General features: G+C 38.3%; 4 non-coding genes across 4 annotated transcripts; 3 read left to right on the top strand and 1 right to left on the bottom strand.

Moving 5' to 3' along the window:
- Positions 1-556: 556 nt before the first annotated feature.
- Positions 557-629, top strand: TRNAE-CUC (transfer RNA glutamic acid (anticodon CUC)). The gene has a single exon. It is a non-coding gene; the product is annotated as a tRNA-Glu (tRNA).
- A 704-nt stretch (positions 630-1333) lies between these two features.
- On the top strand, positions 1334-1406 carry TRNAA-AGC (transfer RNA alanine (anticodon AGC)). Its single transcript has one exon. It is a non-coding gene; the product is annotated as a tRNA-Ala (tRNA).
- Positions 1407-1757: 351 nt separating this feature from the next.
- TRNAA-UGC (transfer RNA alanine (anticodon UGC)) lies at positions 1758-1830 on the bottom strand. The gene has a single exon. It is a non-coding gene; the product is annotated as a tRNA-Ala (tRNA).
- A 13037-nt stretch (positions 1831-14867) lies between these two features.
- On the top strand, positions 14868-14943 carry TRNAI-AAU (transfer RNA isoleucine (anticodon AAU)). The gene has a single exon. It is a non-coding gene; the product is annotated as a tRNA-Ile (tRNA).
- Positions 14944-18750: the final 3807 nt, after the last annotated feature.

Genomic DNA, 18750 nt, shown 5'->3' with positions numbered 1-18750 from the left:
AATGAATTTCATCACGGCGTCTTCAACGCCATTGTCCAACTTAGAGGAGGCCTTTCCCTCCATAGGAGGAGGGTTGCAGGGCTTCCAATTTTTAGATCTAGAATTGAAGATGTTCCGCTTCTGTTGAGAATTAAACACCAAGCAAGAACTTTGTAAGTAGCTAGTTTGATGACAGAAGTGGCAATGAAAAGCAATATTCCCATAGTCGAGAAGTGAAAATCATGAAAATGATGAACTATGGGCAACGAAGTAAAGTTAATTTTTTAATTAAATTATAAAATAGATAAGATTTATTATATTATTATTTTTATTTGATTAAAAAGTAATATATAATATTAAAAAGCATTATTAAAATTATAATGAAATATTTAATGGAGAGCTTTTCCATATGAAATGTTTTATTGAATTTTTAAACTAAGCGAAATCGCGATATCCTACTAAGATGGTAAAATGAATTTAAAACATTATCCTTATTACATCTTTTCTCCCCGTGAATACGAAGATCCTATAGCAAGCCATTTGAGTGATTAACATTTAAGTCGCACGCAAGAGAGAATCCGTTGTAGTCTAGTTGGTTAGGATACTCGGCTCTCACCCGAGAGACCCGGGTTCAAGTCCCGGCAACGGAAAACAAAGATACTTTCATTTTAAGTTGCTAGGTAGTGGTATTGGTTTGATTGCAGCGCACTGGTCCATCCATCCCGCTGAGCTCTAATTCAATTGAAAGCGATATGGATATGGATTGAAAGGCTCCCGTTATTTTTGTGTGTAGCTTTGGCAAGTTTTATAAACAATGCGGCTCAGGAACAATCGACGTTCGGAGGGACGGTTATCTTTAAACAAGGCGCAGGAACAATCGCAGTAAAGCATTCGACATTCAATTCAAGGCATCCATATCCGTCAGTCGGAGATACCGTCGAATTGGCCATACACTTACTTGTTTCACCAAAAGTTTTACGATTTGGATGGAAATTTTGTTGAATTCCCATGAAAACTTGCTGGCAAAGCCCTAGGCATCCAGTGATTAACAAGAATCATTTACAGTCAACATTCTTTATTTAGAAGCATTAAAAATTAGAGCCCGCAATTGGAAAAGTCCAACTCCAAGATTTGTAATATACAAGAAATTCTTTAAGCTGTTCCGTAATGGACAAGAAAAATACCGGACAACATACAGCATATCCATAAATCAATATGGTGGACAACCTCAATCACACCATACAGCCATTACGTAAATTTTCACAGTGAGGGTTTTTTCATAATTCACGTTAACGTACGTTTTCCCAGATCATATATAGCAATACTAGGTATCCTACAACTCTAGCTTTTATACGGGGATGTAGCTCAGATGGTAGAGCGCTCGCTTAGCATGCGAGAGGTACGGGGATCGATACCCCGCATCTCCATCGTGACCAGTTTTCGAACCAACTGTTATTATTGATCCAGTAGTTATTGAAACCACCCTCCTGTTTTAACTTAGCTGTGCGCCTTCAAAGCTCGCAACCTTCTGATGTCGTTGAATTCGATTCGTCCATCCTGCTCGGTTTAGCTGTGCGCTTTCAAAGCTCGCAACCTTCTGTGCTCAGTTTCAATCTTTTATGGTCTTTGCTTTGCTTGTTGGATGACATTTTTAAAGGACAACATGGATTTAAAAATTTGTCAATCTTTTATGGACTTTGCGTGTTGGATGACATTTTTAAAGCAGAACATGGGATGACATTTTTAACGCAAAAACATGGATTTTAAAAACTGTCAAATGGAGATGCGGGGTATCGAACCCCGTACCTCTCGCATGCAAAGCGAGCGCTCTACCATGTGAGCTACATCCCCGAGTTGTGCAATACACTGCTTGCTTTGTCTCTGCATATTCCTGGTATGTATTAAAATCGTGTTATGAAATGAGATAGGGAAGAGCCACTATGACGAAGCTTAATGGTAATCGTAGATCTTTTATTTGATATTTAAATTATAATGTTGATGTTCAAACGATACATGTAAATACATTTACAAAAGTAATTTAGTGTTTCAGTAAATTAAAGAAAATGTAATTTTTAAAGTAAAGGGTCTAATTTTGTAACTTATAAGTGATCAATTTTTAGATATGAAAATATCTAAATAATAAAGATAGATTCACGATATTGGAATATATAATATTACTAAATTCCTACTAATACTTTAAATTAATGTTTAATATATATGAATACATATTAGTTAATAAACAAAATGCATCTATTATATATATATATATATTTTGCATTACGTTGTACATTGTACAATAATAATAATAATTTATTGCATTACGCTGTACAATGTATAATAATAATAATAATTTATTTTTACAATAAAATCTAAATTTTCTTTTAGATATTTTAAGGTTAAAATCATACGTTTTATTACAATGAAAGTTCAAGGTTAAAATCATACATTTTATTATAATGAAAGTCCAAAGTTAAAGTCATAGCTTTTATTACAACGAAGGTTGAAAGACTCAAGCATATAACATCGTTAGGATAAACAAGTCATAAAACAAAAGGATGAAACACTCAACAAAGTCATTCCATATCCCAAATAAATTATATGATCAAATAATAACATGCCATACATAATATTGAATCTCCACACAACCATGCTCACTCCTAAACTGAGCACTTAGATGTGTGTGTATATCACCCAACCTTCAAGCTCCACTCCTATGTTGTGTGAGAAATTAGAAATCTCCTTTATGTGCTTTTCTCTTCATGCCCTGCGCAAATCTACAGCTGCAACCCTTGCTGTAAATATTCTGTGCCTAGATCTACTTAGCGAATCAACTGATCTACTCACCAGAATTGCTTCTTGGCAAACACACTGCCTGCAAACTCTTCTTCTAAGCAAATTGAACTTGTTCCTACACTCTGCCTCTGGAAATAAATGTATGCCCGCACCCCTAGTTAAGCTTACATAGATGTAAACCTCGTGCTTCAGATCTCCCTCGGAAACTGCACAATCTCACAATCTTTCACTTCTGAGCCTCCCAGCTATCAATAATCCTTTTATACCATGTGAAATTTCCATGAATGCACTAAAAGGAGTTTAATCTTCTAACTATTAGTAGTTTATTTATTTCTGACAAATAATGGTTAAACCATTGATGCATTCTTCACAATAAAAATATGTTGCGGGAGTAAAATTCAGGAACTGAGAAATGGATGCACACATAAAAATCGACACAATTATTTTCGACTAAACATCCCAAGAAAAACCCTGAAGGGAAATTCAGTGTAGCATAAAAAAACTTCATCGAAGCATAAAAAAACTTCACTCATCAACATGTCATCCATTAGCCTCATAAAATTAATAGGGGCATTTGTCAACCCGAAGGGCATAACCAACCATTCGAAAAGGCATTCCTTGGATTTAAAGGCAGTCTTCCATACATCACCTGTGGGCTCTATTGGAACCTGATGATAACCAGACTTCAGATCGATCTTGTTGAAATACTTGGCCCCCTTGAGTTGGTCTAGCAGGTCATCAATCCATGGGATTAGATACCTGTTCCTGACAGTGATTTTGTTTAGTGCCCGATAATCAATGTAGAGCCTCCAGGTTCCATCCTTCTTCTATACAAGTACAAACAGGCTCCCACAAGGCGAGGAACTTGGTCGGATGTGCCATTTTTTCAGCAACTCCTGGATTTGCTGCTTGATCTCTACACAAGGCCGTGAGGTTGTCCATGATGAAAATAGTCTCAACACACAAGACTCTTACCACTCGTCATCATCTTGTGTGTTGCATGAAGACAACTCATCAAGTCAGCTTGCTGAAAATTTTGATGAAGCTTGTGACAAAGATGATTGTCATCCTAAGAGCAGTTTTGAGATCAGTAACAACAGCCATCCTCAAGAAATTCATGATTTGGTTCACATCTCAAAATGCAATTTTTCAATTCTGGAAAGTTATGGGACGTGCTAGGGAGTCGAGGCACTTCAACGTCCATTGATGGTTATGTCAGGACTTCATGACTCTGGTAAGCTCGTCAAACCAAATTAGATCCTGTTTCTCATGCACAATCTGTTTATCTGCATGGTTGTACTTGACATGGAACCCTATGTAAAGAATATTTACTATTTTGGGTGTGATATTTCAAAATTTCATATTTTCGCTAATGATCAAATCCACGAGTCCGTTATAACATGTCCGTCTTCATGCACCTCTCTTACATCCAATTAGGGTTGGAAGTGTCTGTTCGTCATGCAATCATGGGACAACGAAGTTGATCATATCAAAGATTATCTTTATCTGGAATCATACTTATTAGATGTTCTCTCTCGTAATGATGCCTGCACACTTTTTCACCAGTTGTAGGTGGGTGTTCTATCATGTCTAACACACAACAAAGTTAGTCCCCTCATTCAGATAATTCACACGATAGTTCAAAAAATTTCTTTGCTCATGTCAAACTGGGAATCTGGCATCTCGATCGACTGGTCTAATTTTTCTTCTATCTTGGGTGGTTGTCATGCAGTTTATCATTTTCCCAAAAGTACATCCAATGACAATCACTTCGAGCACCATGATCTTCATCATGTAACATCTTTCTTCTTAGACTTCTATCAAGAAAGTGAGGCACTTCGGCCTTGATGGCTATGGAAGACCCTCATTGTCTTGACATGACTGACAAGAATGAGCATATCTATCATTTGTATCATATTCCCATCGTGATCCCCTCTCTTGAATCAGGAATCCATCTTCTCAAAGATCGTAAATCTTTCGAAACAACCATCGCAAATTTTATGATCCAATCACTGAATGGCTAGAACAATCTTACTTGGTGAGTCGTGTTGTAGGTAATAGGCTTCAGTCCTTCCTCGCACTCGCTAAGAAACTTGGTTCCGAACAACACTTGCTTGCAAGAGGCCTCCGAGGTTTATTGAAAAACAATAGTCACGGAAGAGGTAAGCATGTGTGTTGGGTGGTTATGACACATTCTTCCGCCCACAAGCGAGACCTTCTCTCATGTGCAAGTTTGTCAATTTTTTGCATTTTATGTTGTTCATTGTTTTTTATCTGTTTTAATCGCTTGTACCTTCGTGATTGCATGTCGGGTATGCCTATGGTGGCTTCACTAGAAATTTCATTTCACGTAACCCCGACTGTTTAGTGTAGCAGTAGGAGTAGTGTTTCTTTATCGCTTGTCTTTTTCTTTCTGGTTCACGTGTTTGTTTGCTTTTTGACTTGGTTTAGTTTGTTTGCTTTGCTTGCTTGTTGTTGTGTTGGCTTTGCTTACTATTTTTGTTTCATTTTGTTTTGTTTGATTGATACCTTGCTATTTTTGTTTTTTGGAAATAAGTGTTGCCATCTACTGAGTTCTGGATTTTGAATGAGTATGTGGCTGAAACCGAAGATATTTGTGACATTGCAGCACTTGGCCAGTCTTGTGTCCGTCTTCTCTGTGCTTGGTTGTAACCTTTGGTCACTGAAGTCTTGATGGAAAATTAGTCATTTGCAAGGGGAACTTTGGTCCAACCATGAACCTGTGTCCACATTGGGAAACCCCATGCCTGTACTCAACCTTCTTCTCTATGTATTCAAGCTCATCCAACTTTTAGAAACAGATAAGGGGAATATCTAAATGAGCAAACCTAGTTCAGAGGTCTTATATGTTTCTTTTAAGGAACAACCTATTCTGCTCTCAATAAGTTGGGATCCCTCTTCTGCCCAAAAAAAAAAGTGTCAATGCACATTCCTCTTGAAAAAATACAAAGGTGAAAGCAGAGAAAGGCTTCCTATGCAGAGAGGTGAAGCATACAACTCCACTGGGGTACTGACCAGGCTCGCTGGCAGTGGAGCAATGCATGTGTTACCGCGTGACTCCACCAGGGTACTGTCCAGGCCTGCTGGAAGCAGAGCAACACTAGAGATGAAAACTTATACTCTAAAAATCTTCAACTCGCAAGCCAAACTACCCTTCCCAATTTTGAAACACTATGATCAAGCTGAACTTTTGTTGTGTTTGACTGAGTTGGAAAAAGGTGAACCATGTCTGTCCATGGGGTAAGTGGGGAAACCAAATCAACCCGCACAACGATTCAATACTCCCCGAAATACCAAGGCCCTCTGCCGTCAATGAACCAAAACAAAGAAGTTGGAGTTCTACTAGTGTATCCCCAAGTATTGTAGCAACTACAACCACCCTCCAAAATTTTGGCTCACATGCAAATTTCGGAGCCTACTTTGGATCTTGCGATCAATCATCCTTGGTCATTTGTTGGTAAGCTGATGATTTCAAGCTCCCCTCCTTGATCCTAAAGATTTTTCTATGTTCTCATCTTTTTGTAGCATATGTCATTTTCAGGCATAACGGTTGTTGTCCTCCATGCAAAGGGAATGTTGTCTTGCTTCAAGGGAATTGTGTGTGCATGAGTGGTTATCATAACATAGACATGTTTCAAACTCACCTCATGCGCTCAAGTCACGAAGGTTGTTGCATCAAGCAAAGTATGTATTACGTATTTTGGATGGTCTATGAGTCTGTGTGTGGTCATAGTTGAGTCTTATCAATGTTTTCATATGTTTCATTGATCTCACAATTAGTCATTTTCCCAAGCAACATAGCCTCATCTAGCTTACTGAAACTATGCGCTTTGTTTTTGCAACCATCAAGCTTCCTCGCTTGCCTGCTGAAACCCCGCAGTGTGCAGAGACACCAATCTCCCTTGCTTGTTGAAACCTCCCAGTGCACATAGACACCAACCTCCCTTGCTTTCTGAAACCCTATAGCCCACGGAGGCCCTAGCCAGCATTGCTCTCTAGAAATGCACAGAGTAGTCTAGCAACACTGCACTCAGAAATTGCGCAGAGGTGTCCTTCGCAGGACCCCTGTCCCATAGCAATGATTTGAGCCTCAAAACTGCACAATGTTGTCTAAGTTGTCTTGTCTTTCTTGCATGTAAAAATTGCGCAGATGGGCCTCATTCCGGCAGCAGCCACTATCCGCTGAAAATTCCGTAGATCTACCTCTCAAGACTATAGGAAAAGGTGACAAGTTGAAATTGCTTCTAAAGAGTTGAGGAGAAGGATCAAGGAACCGAGTAATGGAAAAGACATGACCGCATGCAAACTTCGTTGAACGCATGATCATCTTGAGGGTAAGTGTGGTAAGTACGGAACATCTTTCGAAGTACACCTCTTAGTTGAGTTTGCAAGATTGCTTGTCATTATCATATCATCATGTCCTCAGTAACATGCATGTGTGCAAACGCAAAAAGTCACTTTATGTTTTGCTTCTACATGTCATGCTTCTTTTTCACTTGTTTGACCAACTATCATCTTCTACATGTTGATTGCTATTTCATGCTTGTGACCATGTTCTGGTCATGCACAAGGTCGTCACTTCATGCGTACATACGGTGTTCGCTATGAAAACATCTGTTTCATTCACACGCGAAGTTGTATGCACCATCGCGCAAGCGTTGTTGCGGTCGTTCAACAATCTATCACAAGCGTCGTGCTTGTCACTTGCACCATCGGTTATTAATGTTGAACATGTGTGTCTTGATGTTTGAGGCATCTTGTCATCAAGTCATGTGAGTGTGTTCGCAAGTTCGCGTATGCAAAAATTCACTCGCTCACACACTTAGTCATTTTTTCTAAAGTTCTGACGACCAGATCACTCTCTAATAGCTGGACCTCCACCCCGCCATCGACTTGACCGGCTATCACCCAGAACAGTGCAAAAGCATCCAACAAGCCATTTCAAGCTACGCTGCCCACAAGATGATCAATCGACTCTCCTGCTGGTCAACTGGAGGGTTTGACCAGGTAGTCACCCCGAGACTCACTCCCCTAAAAAATTGCGTAGAGGTTGCAGACCTCGCCTCCTTCGCTTATTGAGAAAATTGCGCAGAAAGGTCGGATAGATACCTAGTGCTCGTCCCTATCTCCCTTAGAAAATTGCACAGTTTTCCCAACCAGCCCATTAGCCAGCCGACCAACTTCTCACCCGGAAATCTTCGCAGATTTCATGAGCAAGCCCTCTACTGCCTAGCAGTTCGCTTAGCTCAGAAACTGTGCAGAGGTGGTCAGTAGGTCAGCCTCCCAGCATTAGCGCAATTTTCCCCGCCAACAGCTCCCAGCATCCCACTACCAGCTCCCTCTAGGAATTGCGCATCTTTTGCTGCCAAGCTCCCAACAACCCGCTGCCAGCTCCCTCCAAAAATTGCACATTTTTTGTTGCCAAGCTCTCATTGCCCGCTCCCTCCAGAAATTGCGCAGATTTTTTCTGCCCAACCTTCTTGCAGCCCAGGCTGCTCCTCCCCAAAATTGCGCAGATTTGTCCTCCAGCCAAGCCAAATCCTGTGAACAGTCCCTGTCGATCCAGATTGCCTAGCACCGTCTCCCAGTGAATTCTGCACAATTTTCACCAACAGTGCCCAGAGCCTGCATCCCAACTTGAAACTTGCCTCGCGCGGTTTCGTAGCCTTGTCTTCTCTCCTGGTCACCTGCATCCAAAATGATCATGCATCATGGTAGACTAGGAGGTTTATGGATTTGATGTCGTCTCGTCATGAGCGACTGTAGATACAGGTACACAAAAGAACATGGTGCGATGATGGATGGGATGAACAAGGGAAGTACATGCAAGAAGACATGTTCATGAATGGAAGAACAAACGGTGCATGCAAAGAGATGTGTTCGTCAATGGACAATCATGCAAAGATGTGTTCAAGGACGAACGAATGGACGAACATGCAAAGAAGTTTTCACGGACAGATGGACAGACGAACATACACTTTATGTGAACAGACGAAGGTGCCAAGCATGCCAACATACAAGCAAGGAGAAACGTGCGAATGCAACATCAAGAAAACCCAACGACCATCAAAGACTCTATGCACCTTGCCATGCGGAGTTGAAGCTATGACACACCATGAGGACATTCATCACCCAGTAGCACTACAACTCGACATGCACACCAACAACAACACGAATTTACCAGCACTTCCATGTCGAGTCTTGCCATGAGTCATGTTGTCCACATCCCTATTGTGGGCCATATTGTTGATCAATGTAATGTAACTTGGAAGTCCAAGAGACCCACTTGTCATATGAAGAGTCATGTAAAGTTGAAATGTCATGGAAGTCAAACAGTCATGAGAGAAGTTGAATAGTCACAAGGGTTAGTTTCACCCTTGGCTATAAATACCCCCTCATTTGTACATGCAAAAGACTTTTCACCTTGGCTCCTCCCACATAACCTTGAGAGTCTTTAATATTTTCTTTGAGTAGTAAGTAGTGGCCCCAACGCCCCGCCCACGAGGTTAGTGATGTATGGTGTATTGATGTGTCTTGGAAATTTCACTTAATTCAGAAGCTTGCTAACATGGCAACACGTTTTCACACATGTGTTGTAACTGTTTGTAAGATTCGTCTTGAACACTTGTAATACATGTTTCTTTAACCTGTGTTTAACACTTGGATTCATTCAATTGTTCTAATACATATATATTAATGAAAATGTGTTGTATAAGTTGTTAACATTGTCCTGCCCGTGTTGGTTACCTCCTGGACATCAGACAGAACCTTTCACGTAAACTCGCTATAACGACCGTCGCACTTGCGCGGATTTCCCACTGAGTGTTGTACGTGCTATCTTCCCTTGTGTGTTGTGACTGTTGCATCCATGTGGATTCCTCCTCCGGAAGTTGCGCACATCTTGTTGTGTTGTGTGTTCCTAACAAAGTTGGGTTTCCTCCCATCCGACTTGGGACTCACTCCCACCCTCTCTCTCTGTGGTGAAAGAACCTTGACACAAGTAACAATATCAATCACCAATTACACGAGCCTTGCTACTCGAAGACCAAGCAAACACTCTCACGTGCTGAAAAGTAAGAGCTAAGGCATATCTTTAAGATAACAGCAACCGGGCCATCGTACCGGATGAGACTCCTACACCAAATGGTGTGAGGTCTAGTTGAGACTTCATACTGGGGAGATCCCCTGATGTTGGAAAGTCCAACGCCGTCAACATAATCTCTCAAATAATTTCCAAACCAAACCTTAGATGAGAAACATTATCTCACAAATCCAAATTTTGTAATTAAAAAAATCCAAATTTATATTTTGCAATTTTTTATAGTTAAAAGATTACAGAAAATGAAAACAATATCCCACTAAAAATTTAAAATATAAAGTAAACTAAATTAAAATAAATTATATATTACGAAAGTTGACATGTGATCACACATAAAAATTTATAATAATAATAATATTTAAAAATTTAATTAGAAAACTACAATTAAATTAGTAATAAAAATATTATTATATTATATATTTAAGTTGATAAATATCTTTTTATTAAATATTGGTAGAGCAATCATTTTTTTTTAATTTTTATTATATGATTATAAATAAAAGACTAAATATAATATAAGAGAGAGGCACTTAAAGAATATATAATTAAAATTATACAATCTCACAATATGTGAGATAACAATCAATTACTTCAATGTTTGATTAAATATTACATATATATAGAGAATTTCAGACAAATCTTGGATATTCTAGATCCTAATAAATTGAATCTAATATACTAAAATTAGACAATAGCACAAACCACAAACAAACCAACTCATAGCATGCTAGATATGGCTTCTCCTATATTTCCAAGTTTATCGTTAAGGTCTATTGATGCTTTCATTTTCTTCTATTTCCAAGTTTATCGTTAAGGTCCTTAATTTTTGAAACAAAATTATGGATGCTTTCATTTTCTTCTATTTAAATAGAAGAAAGCTTACTTTTCAATGACATAAGTAGATTTGTATTATTCCTTTCGGACAAGTCCTTGAGTGTTGTCAAGGTCTCCTTCAACATCTTGCAATCTCTAATATGTGGTATAATGTTGCAAGTCTCTTTTGACATCTTGCAATCTCTAATATGTGATATAATGTTATATTCTAGGAACATTTTTAATAACATTTTCGCTTTAGTTTCTAGCTCCCAATCTAGAAAATTAACCATTTCAATACAATTTTTTTTTTCCAAATTTTAAACAATTAGCTATTTCAAATAACTTAAAAGAATTAAATAAATATGATATAACACTTTGGAAACCAACCAATTTTTACTTTTAATGACAATATCCCAATCTTTAATGGTTTAACACAAAAAAGATTCGCACAACACCGTTCAAAAAATGCTTACCCTCCTTCGCATTAAATCTTAGGTTTTAGTTTACCACCAAAACAATTCTCAATTTTCAAATAAAATAATCTTAAGTTTTAGTTTTTTTCCAGTGGAAAAATCGGTAACCTTTTATTTAAAAAATGAAAAGTTACACTAGCAGATGCATTGAAGCATTTCCATAAGTTTCCCATTGGGCTCGAGTGCTTTTGCACCCCATGCAACGTTATAAAACTAACGTGCAATTAGAAGAAGAAGAAAGGAAAAGAGAGAAAAAAAGGAGGAGGCAAAAAAAACTGGGATCCGGTAGTGAGTAAATACTCACACTTCAAGTTTTTCTCCCCTTTTTCTTTTCAACCTTGCGCCACTCTCCTTGGGTGGGCTTGATCGAAGCTATGACTAACTGTGTTTCTGCTTTCTGAGAGGTTGTTTTCTTGTCTAAGTCTGAAGTATCTGAGTGGTGATGCCGTTTGATCCCTCCCATGCTCTGATCCTTGCTTACCTTCTCTGCCTGATTTGGGTGGAGCTGTGAAACCTTGTTATCTGATGTGGTTTCCTTCTGAGTCTCCATTTCTTGGGATACCTCAGCATTCTCTGCGGGGGTATCTTCCTCTTCTGCTTCTGATTCTTCGTCCTCTGAGTTAGGGGGGGGAATTGCCATCCTTTCCTCTGCTTCCCTTTCTGCTTCTTTTTACTGTTTGCTTTCTTGGCTTCTGGACATGTGCTTTGCAGGTGTCCTGTTTGCCTGCAGAGCCTGCATCTGAAAGCAGTATTTTCATAGTCTAGTGCTTGTAGCCAATTTTGTTGTTTGTAGATCAGCCTTATGTTGTCTGGCAGCCCTTTACTTAGATCTACTTCCACACAAATGCGTGCAAAAGTGTAGACCCTTTCATCAATCCTTTCCAGATCTGTTTTGATATATTTCCCTATGCTGTTCCCAATTCCTTCCAAAACTCGTTCACTCCAAAAGTGAAGGGGAAGGTTATATAGACGGACCCAGACCGGCACTTTGGATACAGTCATTTTGTTTGGATCGAAATCTGGAAACCATGGAGCCATGAACAGCCCCGATGTTCCCTAAAACCAAGGCCTAGCACTGATGATTGTATTTCTGACTTCCCTGGATGCAAATCTAACTATAAAAAACCCCTTGGAGCATAAATGTATATCACATTCCATGGTCCAACTGGTGAAAATCCAGTGAAATAGATCCATTGGTTTTGGCCAAAAGCTGTTGAAACGACAGATTAGGGCCTGCGTTTCATAGGACTTAACGAAATCATCAAGCCCTGTAGAATCAAAGTTAAGGGCTGGAGTTTGCCCTAGCTGATCTACTATGTATGGCCTGGGTGTATATCCGCCTTGATCTGGAGAGGACCCTGAATCTCTGTTACCCTGAAGAATGTTTTTGTAGGAGGAACCTCCCTTGGGTTGATGCTGAGGTGCTGTCTTTTTCCCCTTGTCTCCTCCTGAGGAACTTGGCTGTCCCTGAGGCAGAGCCCCTCCTCTCAGCCTAAGGTTTAAAACAATGGTTTTTTCTGGACTAATCTTATAGCTTTCCAAGGTTCTACTGTCCTGGAGGGACCACCTACCACTAACCAAATGTTGGATCTGAACAAGATATCCGGTCAATGCCCAAATATGTTGTTTCAGCTGCATGATGGTGCTTTCTGCATGTACCCACATTAAACAGGATTTCCCCTCAGGGGTTTTAATAAAAATCTGAAAACGAGTTGTTTTTACCTGAAGCTTGGGTTTTGGCAGAGTTCCCGATCTACCTAATCTGGTGTCACTGCTGATTTCCGTGTGCTCTGTTGTAAACAATCTTCTAGATCTGACCTCTTAATGGGTCGTTCTTCCATTTGCATGTCGAGGTTTGCATACCCTCTGCTCGATCTATGCACATTGACACCGATCTGCTGCCTGGGTTCTGGCTGTTCTCGAATATTGGTCAGATCGGATAGATCCGGCCCGGATCTGCAATGTTTGGGCCAATTCATTGTGAGAGGGAGCAGATCTGCATCATGTAGTCCCCCATCTTTGAATGCAACGACCGAAACAGTATGAAAAACTGCAGATCCCAACCCTGCCACGTCCCAGGTTTCTTCTCTTCTTCCCTTCCTGCCATTGCTTCGCACGTTCTGGGCCTTTTCATTTTCTTTTTCCTGCCAGAGATCGTATATTTCGATGGAGGCTTCGTCAGGGAGGCCTTGAGGGAGAGCGAAGGCATAGCTTTTGCCGGTTTCCGACATGAGAATGCTTTGCTGGCCGTCAATGAGAAGATGACTGTAATTGCAAGAGAAATCGTGCGACACGGTGATGTTTGCATGTCGAACAAGAACCTCCGCGGCCTGAAGACAAGGCGTCGTTTGCAGTCTCTGCTTCTTTTCCCACGCTCCCTTGCGGATGCGGGTGAACGGTGAGGGATCGAATCCTTTGCTTGCCATCGGTAGATGTCCAAAGAATCAATAACCAAAAACAAATATTTCTGCTTTAAAAATAGTTTTCATAATCCCAAGAACCCTCTTAAGTTTTAGTTTACCACCAAAACAATTTTCAATTTTCAAAATAAAATAATCATTAACCATGAGACACGCTTCCAATCAAATATTTGGTAATATGAGAAACTTCTAATGCTTTAAACTCATAATCTTATAAAATACAACTCCTTTATAATTCTTTTGACCACACAAAGTATAAAATATGTAGATACCATTCAATAACCACAAATTTTATTTTACTTTTCGCAGGAATTATCTCCTTTACTACTAATTGCAAGATAATTAATTGCAAAATAATTAATGATACTGTCTTAAAAAAAATACCATTAATTACAAAATAATTAATTACAATTTTGCAATTTTTATATTATACTATTGATATCTTATCTTATCCTAATAATTATAGGAAAACTTTTCTTACATCAATGCTTATCCCATTAAACACTCTTTACATTAATACTTATTCCCATTCCGGATTTACTTCAACCAAACATGTCACTAGTTAGAATATGATTTACCACTTATTCCCATTCCGGATTTACTTCAACCTTCCGGATTTACTTCAACCAAACATGTCACTAGTTAGAATATGATTTACCAAGTTGGTGTAGGCATCTATTTAACAATGGTTGGTTGAGATCATTTATGACTTTGTATTAGCTTGTTATTCAACATTGATTGGTTGAGATTAATTGTAACTTTGTATTTATTTGTTGCAGTGTTATAGTCAAAAGTAGTGTTATTTAATAATTATGATTTCAAATATTTTTTTTAAGTTTAATCATTTAAAAATTGAACTGAAGTAATACAAAGTCATGATAACAAAATATTATAATTTATCGGATCATTAGTAAAAATTTAAATATAAAAAACTTCTGACCAACTATTGAAAATAACTTCAATTAAAAACCTATAATTTCAACCAAAAATAATTGTATTTTTTATAATAATGCATGAATCCTCATAATTTTAACATGCATGTAGTGTTTTTACAAAATAAAAATTAACTCTCTGCATCACTTCTGCCCCCTTTTAACACAATGTTCAATTCGCTGAATAGAAATTAGAGATGCTCACTTTCCCTGGGAATTTACCAAAATCATATTTATTAAAAGTAAAACATTTAAGTCTACTCGCAATTTGATATGGCTACTTGGTCTTTCATATAAACCTCAGTAATATGTTCATATAATTAAATCATAAGCGGGCCTATTAGCTCAGTTGGTTAGAGCGTCGTGCTAATAACGCGAAGGTCGCAGGTTCGAGACACCTGCATAGGCCATAACGAAACTTAATACCTGTCTCAACCATTAAATTTTCCACCCTGTACCTCAACCATTAAAGGAATTTTGAAGAATTTAATGCTATGTATGCTTACCAAAAAACCCATAATGGTTCCGATATAAATTTTTCATCCTGTACCTCAAAAGTCTGATACCTTAAAGGAATTTTGAAGAATTTAATGCTATGTATGCTTACCAAAAAACCCATAATGGTTCCGATATTCATATTATAACATGACTTATTTCCAACCAAACCGACTCTACACTAAGGATTTTAAAAAAAATTAATGCTAAGGTCTGTTACCTTAAAGGAATTTTGAAGAATTTAATGCTATGTATGCTTACCAAAAAACCCACTATGGTTCCGATATTCATATTATAACATGACTTATTTCCAACCAAACCGACTCTACACTAAGGATTTTTGAAAAATTTAATGCTATGTTTCCGATATTCATATTATAACAAATTATACTTAAGAAAATCTAACCTTTGTCATGCACATTCTTGTTTTAATCCAACAAACTATACTTAACAAAATCTAACCTTTATCATGCACATTCTTGTTTTAGTCCAACAAATTATACTTAAGAAAATCTAATCTTTGTCATGCAATTGAAAATAATGTAGAGATCTCTCAAAAACATTTAAACCATTTTATCTTGAAAATCAAGCACGTGTGATCCATAAGCATCATAATGAAAATATTGCTTTCACATCAAAGGACCACACCTCACTTTGGTTTTAAAATAATGGCCCCAAAATTTATATAACCTATTGTCTATATGAGTGGTAAAAACATGAAAGAGTTATGCAATGTCACTTATGCAACGTGGTATATTATTTGTATATACAACATAATTTGGTGCATTTTAGGGCTTACAGACATTTAGAGTGAATATCAAGTCCAACACACTTAATCTAAACTCATAATATATAAAAGGTCTCTCTAGAGATTTGCATTCATCACGAATTGAGAAGACACTCCAAATGCACAAAATATCGAGAGAAGCTCAAATACCGATCACCTTCGCCAATCAACCTGAACAGGTTTGCCTTTTCTAAAATAAAAAAGACAAAATGTTAGCATTTAAAGGAATTGCTCCAAAGAAAGATGAAAAAAGATACATCTGCAAATCATGAGTGAATTGACTTCCAACTAGTGTGTTGTAGCAGCTTCAACCACCCTCCAAAATTTTGGCTCGCATGCAAATTTCAGAGCCTACCTTCGATCTTGCAATCGATCATCCTTGGTCACTTATTGGTAAGTTGATGATTTCAAGCTCCCCTCCTTGAACCTAAGAGTTGTTCGCGTTCTCATCTTTATGCAACATGTGTCATTTTCGAGCATAAGGGTTGTTGTTTGTCATCCAAAGGGAATGTCGTTTTTCTTCAAGGGAAAGAATGTACGCATGAGTGGTTGTCATCACATAGACATGTTTCACACTCACTTCACGCACTCTTGTCACGAAGGTTGTTGCATCAAGCAAAGTATGTCTTATGCATTCTGGATGGTCTACGTTGTGTCACTAAGTGTCTGTGTGCGATCACAATCAAGTCCTATCAATGTTTACATATGTTTCATTGATCTCACACTTAGCCATTTTCCCGAGCAACCTAGCCTCATCCAGCTTCCCAGAACTGTGTGCTTTTCTTCTGCAACCATCAAGCTTCCTCCCTTGCCTGCTGAAACCCCGCAGCCGACAGAGACCCTAGCTAGCACTACTCTCCAAAAATGCGTAGAGAAGTCAGGCAGCCAAGACTTCTCTCCAGAAATGCGTAGAATAGTCCAATTGCATTGCACTGAGAAATTGTGCAGAGCTGTCCTCCCAGGACCCTTGTCCTGCAGTAGTGACCTAAGCCTCAAAACTGCACAATGTTGTCCAAGCCTCCCTGTTTGTCTTGCATGCAGAAACTATGCAGACCGACCTCCTAGGGCCTCATCCCGACAACAGTCACTGTCCGCTGAAATTGCACAAATCTACCTTTTAGTGACTACAGGAAAAGGTGACATGCTAAAATTGCTTCCAAGGAGTTGAGGAGAAGGACCAAGGAACCAAGTAATGGAAAAGATCAGGACCGCATGCAAACTTTGTCGGATGCATGATCATCTTGAGGGTAAGTATGGTAAGTAAAGAACACCTTTCGAAGTACACCTCTTAGTTGAGTTTGCAGGATTGCTTGTCATTGTCATATCATCATGTCCTTAGTAACATGCATGTGCGCAAACACGAAAAGTTATTTTATGTGTTTTTTCTACATGTCTTGCTTCCTTTTCACTTATTCAACCAACTGTCGTCTTCAACATGTTGATTTCTATGTCATGCTTGCGACCTCGTTCTGGTGATGTTGAAGGTTGTATTTGAATTGTGTTTGCTATGTAAACATCTATCGCACTCACACACGATGTTGTAAGTACTGTCGCGCAAGCGTCGTTGTGGTTGTTCGAACATTTTTCAAATGTGTCGCGCTTGTCGCTCGCACCCGTCAGTCAATCAAACCGAGTGCATGTTGTCTTGATGGTTCGAGGTGTCTGGTCGTCAAGTCATGTTGAGTGTGTGTTTGCAAGGTCATACATGTACGAAGTCACTTGTTCACACACTTAGTCATTTTGTCGAAACCTTGTTGATCGGACCACCCTCCAACAGCCAGACCTCCGATGAGCAGCACTGTGCAGTGTCAGCCCCTAGTGATCATGTACTCCTACCCATAATTGCGCAAAGCTTGAGGTTGTCTCCCAGGCAGTGTGCATTGCGCAATCTTGGAATCAACCCGACTGACTGTCACCTAGAACAATGCAAAAGTTGCTTAGTAAGTCATCCCAAACTGTGCTACCTACAAGCATATCTATCAAGCCTCCAGCTGGTCAACCAGAGAGTTTGACCAGGCAGTAACCGCATCAAATGGCATGAATTCCTTTTTTCTCTAATCTCATTTAAAATTTGGCTCACACCTAGTTTATAATTGAAACCTGCAATGGAGAAAAGAAAAATAAAAATAGTGAGATCAAAATATATATTGTAAGTAGTGTTAACCAAAAGTTGTACGTTTGGGTGCTTTTTCGAATTTTGTATTGGCTTATGAGGGAATAATCTCACATCTTTGTGGAAAGCGTTGCTTGGCATATGTATTAAGTGGCTTGAAAGTAGCATGGTGTAGAGTTCATAAGTAGGGTCCAATAATGCCTGGTATCGTTGGCCTTTGATGAAGTGGTCCCTTATCAAATTAGGTTAGTAACTTTGTTCACTTATATGCTCACAACGTTTCTTATAAAGCCTTTTGTTCTTTAATATGTTTTTTTTTTTTAAATAAATAATGGCGGGATTTTTTATATATATCACCATTATATACATGTTGTAATACACGCCATATTAAGATACATGCATCTATTTTAAAAGTTTGCTGGTATTTTATTTTATAATTTTAAAGGACACATATGAATAATAATTTTGATTGTATATACCATATGATGATTATATTATAATACATAAAAAAAACAAAATGTAATTATTTACATTAGATTTATTTACAATAAAACTATTGTCCCAATATTTTGTGATGCAAGAATATACCAAGTAATGTTAATTTTGATGGTATATGATTATATTATAATAAATACAAAAATAAAGTAAAACAAAATGTAATTATTTACATTAGATTTATTTACAATAAAACTATTGACCCAATATTTTGTGATGTAGGAATATACCAAGCAATGTAGGAGGGATGTTAATGTGTAAATCAAATGCAAAATGTGAGGCAAAGTGGAAACATGAGATCAATGATGCAAGCGTCGCTTTGAGGAG

Source organism: Pinus tabuliformis, chromosome 6 (assembly GCF_031772625.1).
Source record: "Pinus tabuliformis cultivar Carrire ecotype Pingquan chromosome 6, CPIR1, whole genome shotgun sequence".
Classification (NCBI taxonomy): Eukaryota; Viridiplantae; Streptophyta; class Pinopsida; order Pinales; family Pinaceae; genus Pinus; species Pinus tabuliformis.
Note: the sequence above shows the minus strand (reverse complement) of the source record. Positions and strands in the feature narration are given on the sequence as shown.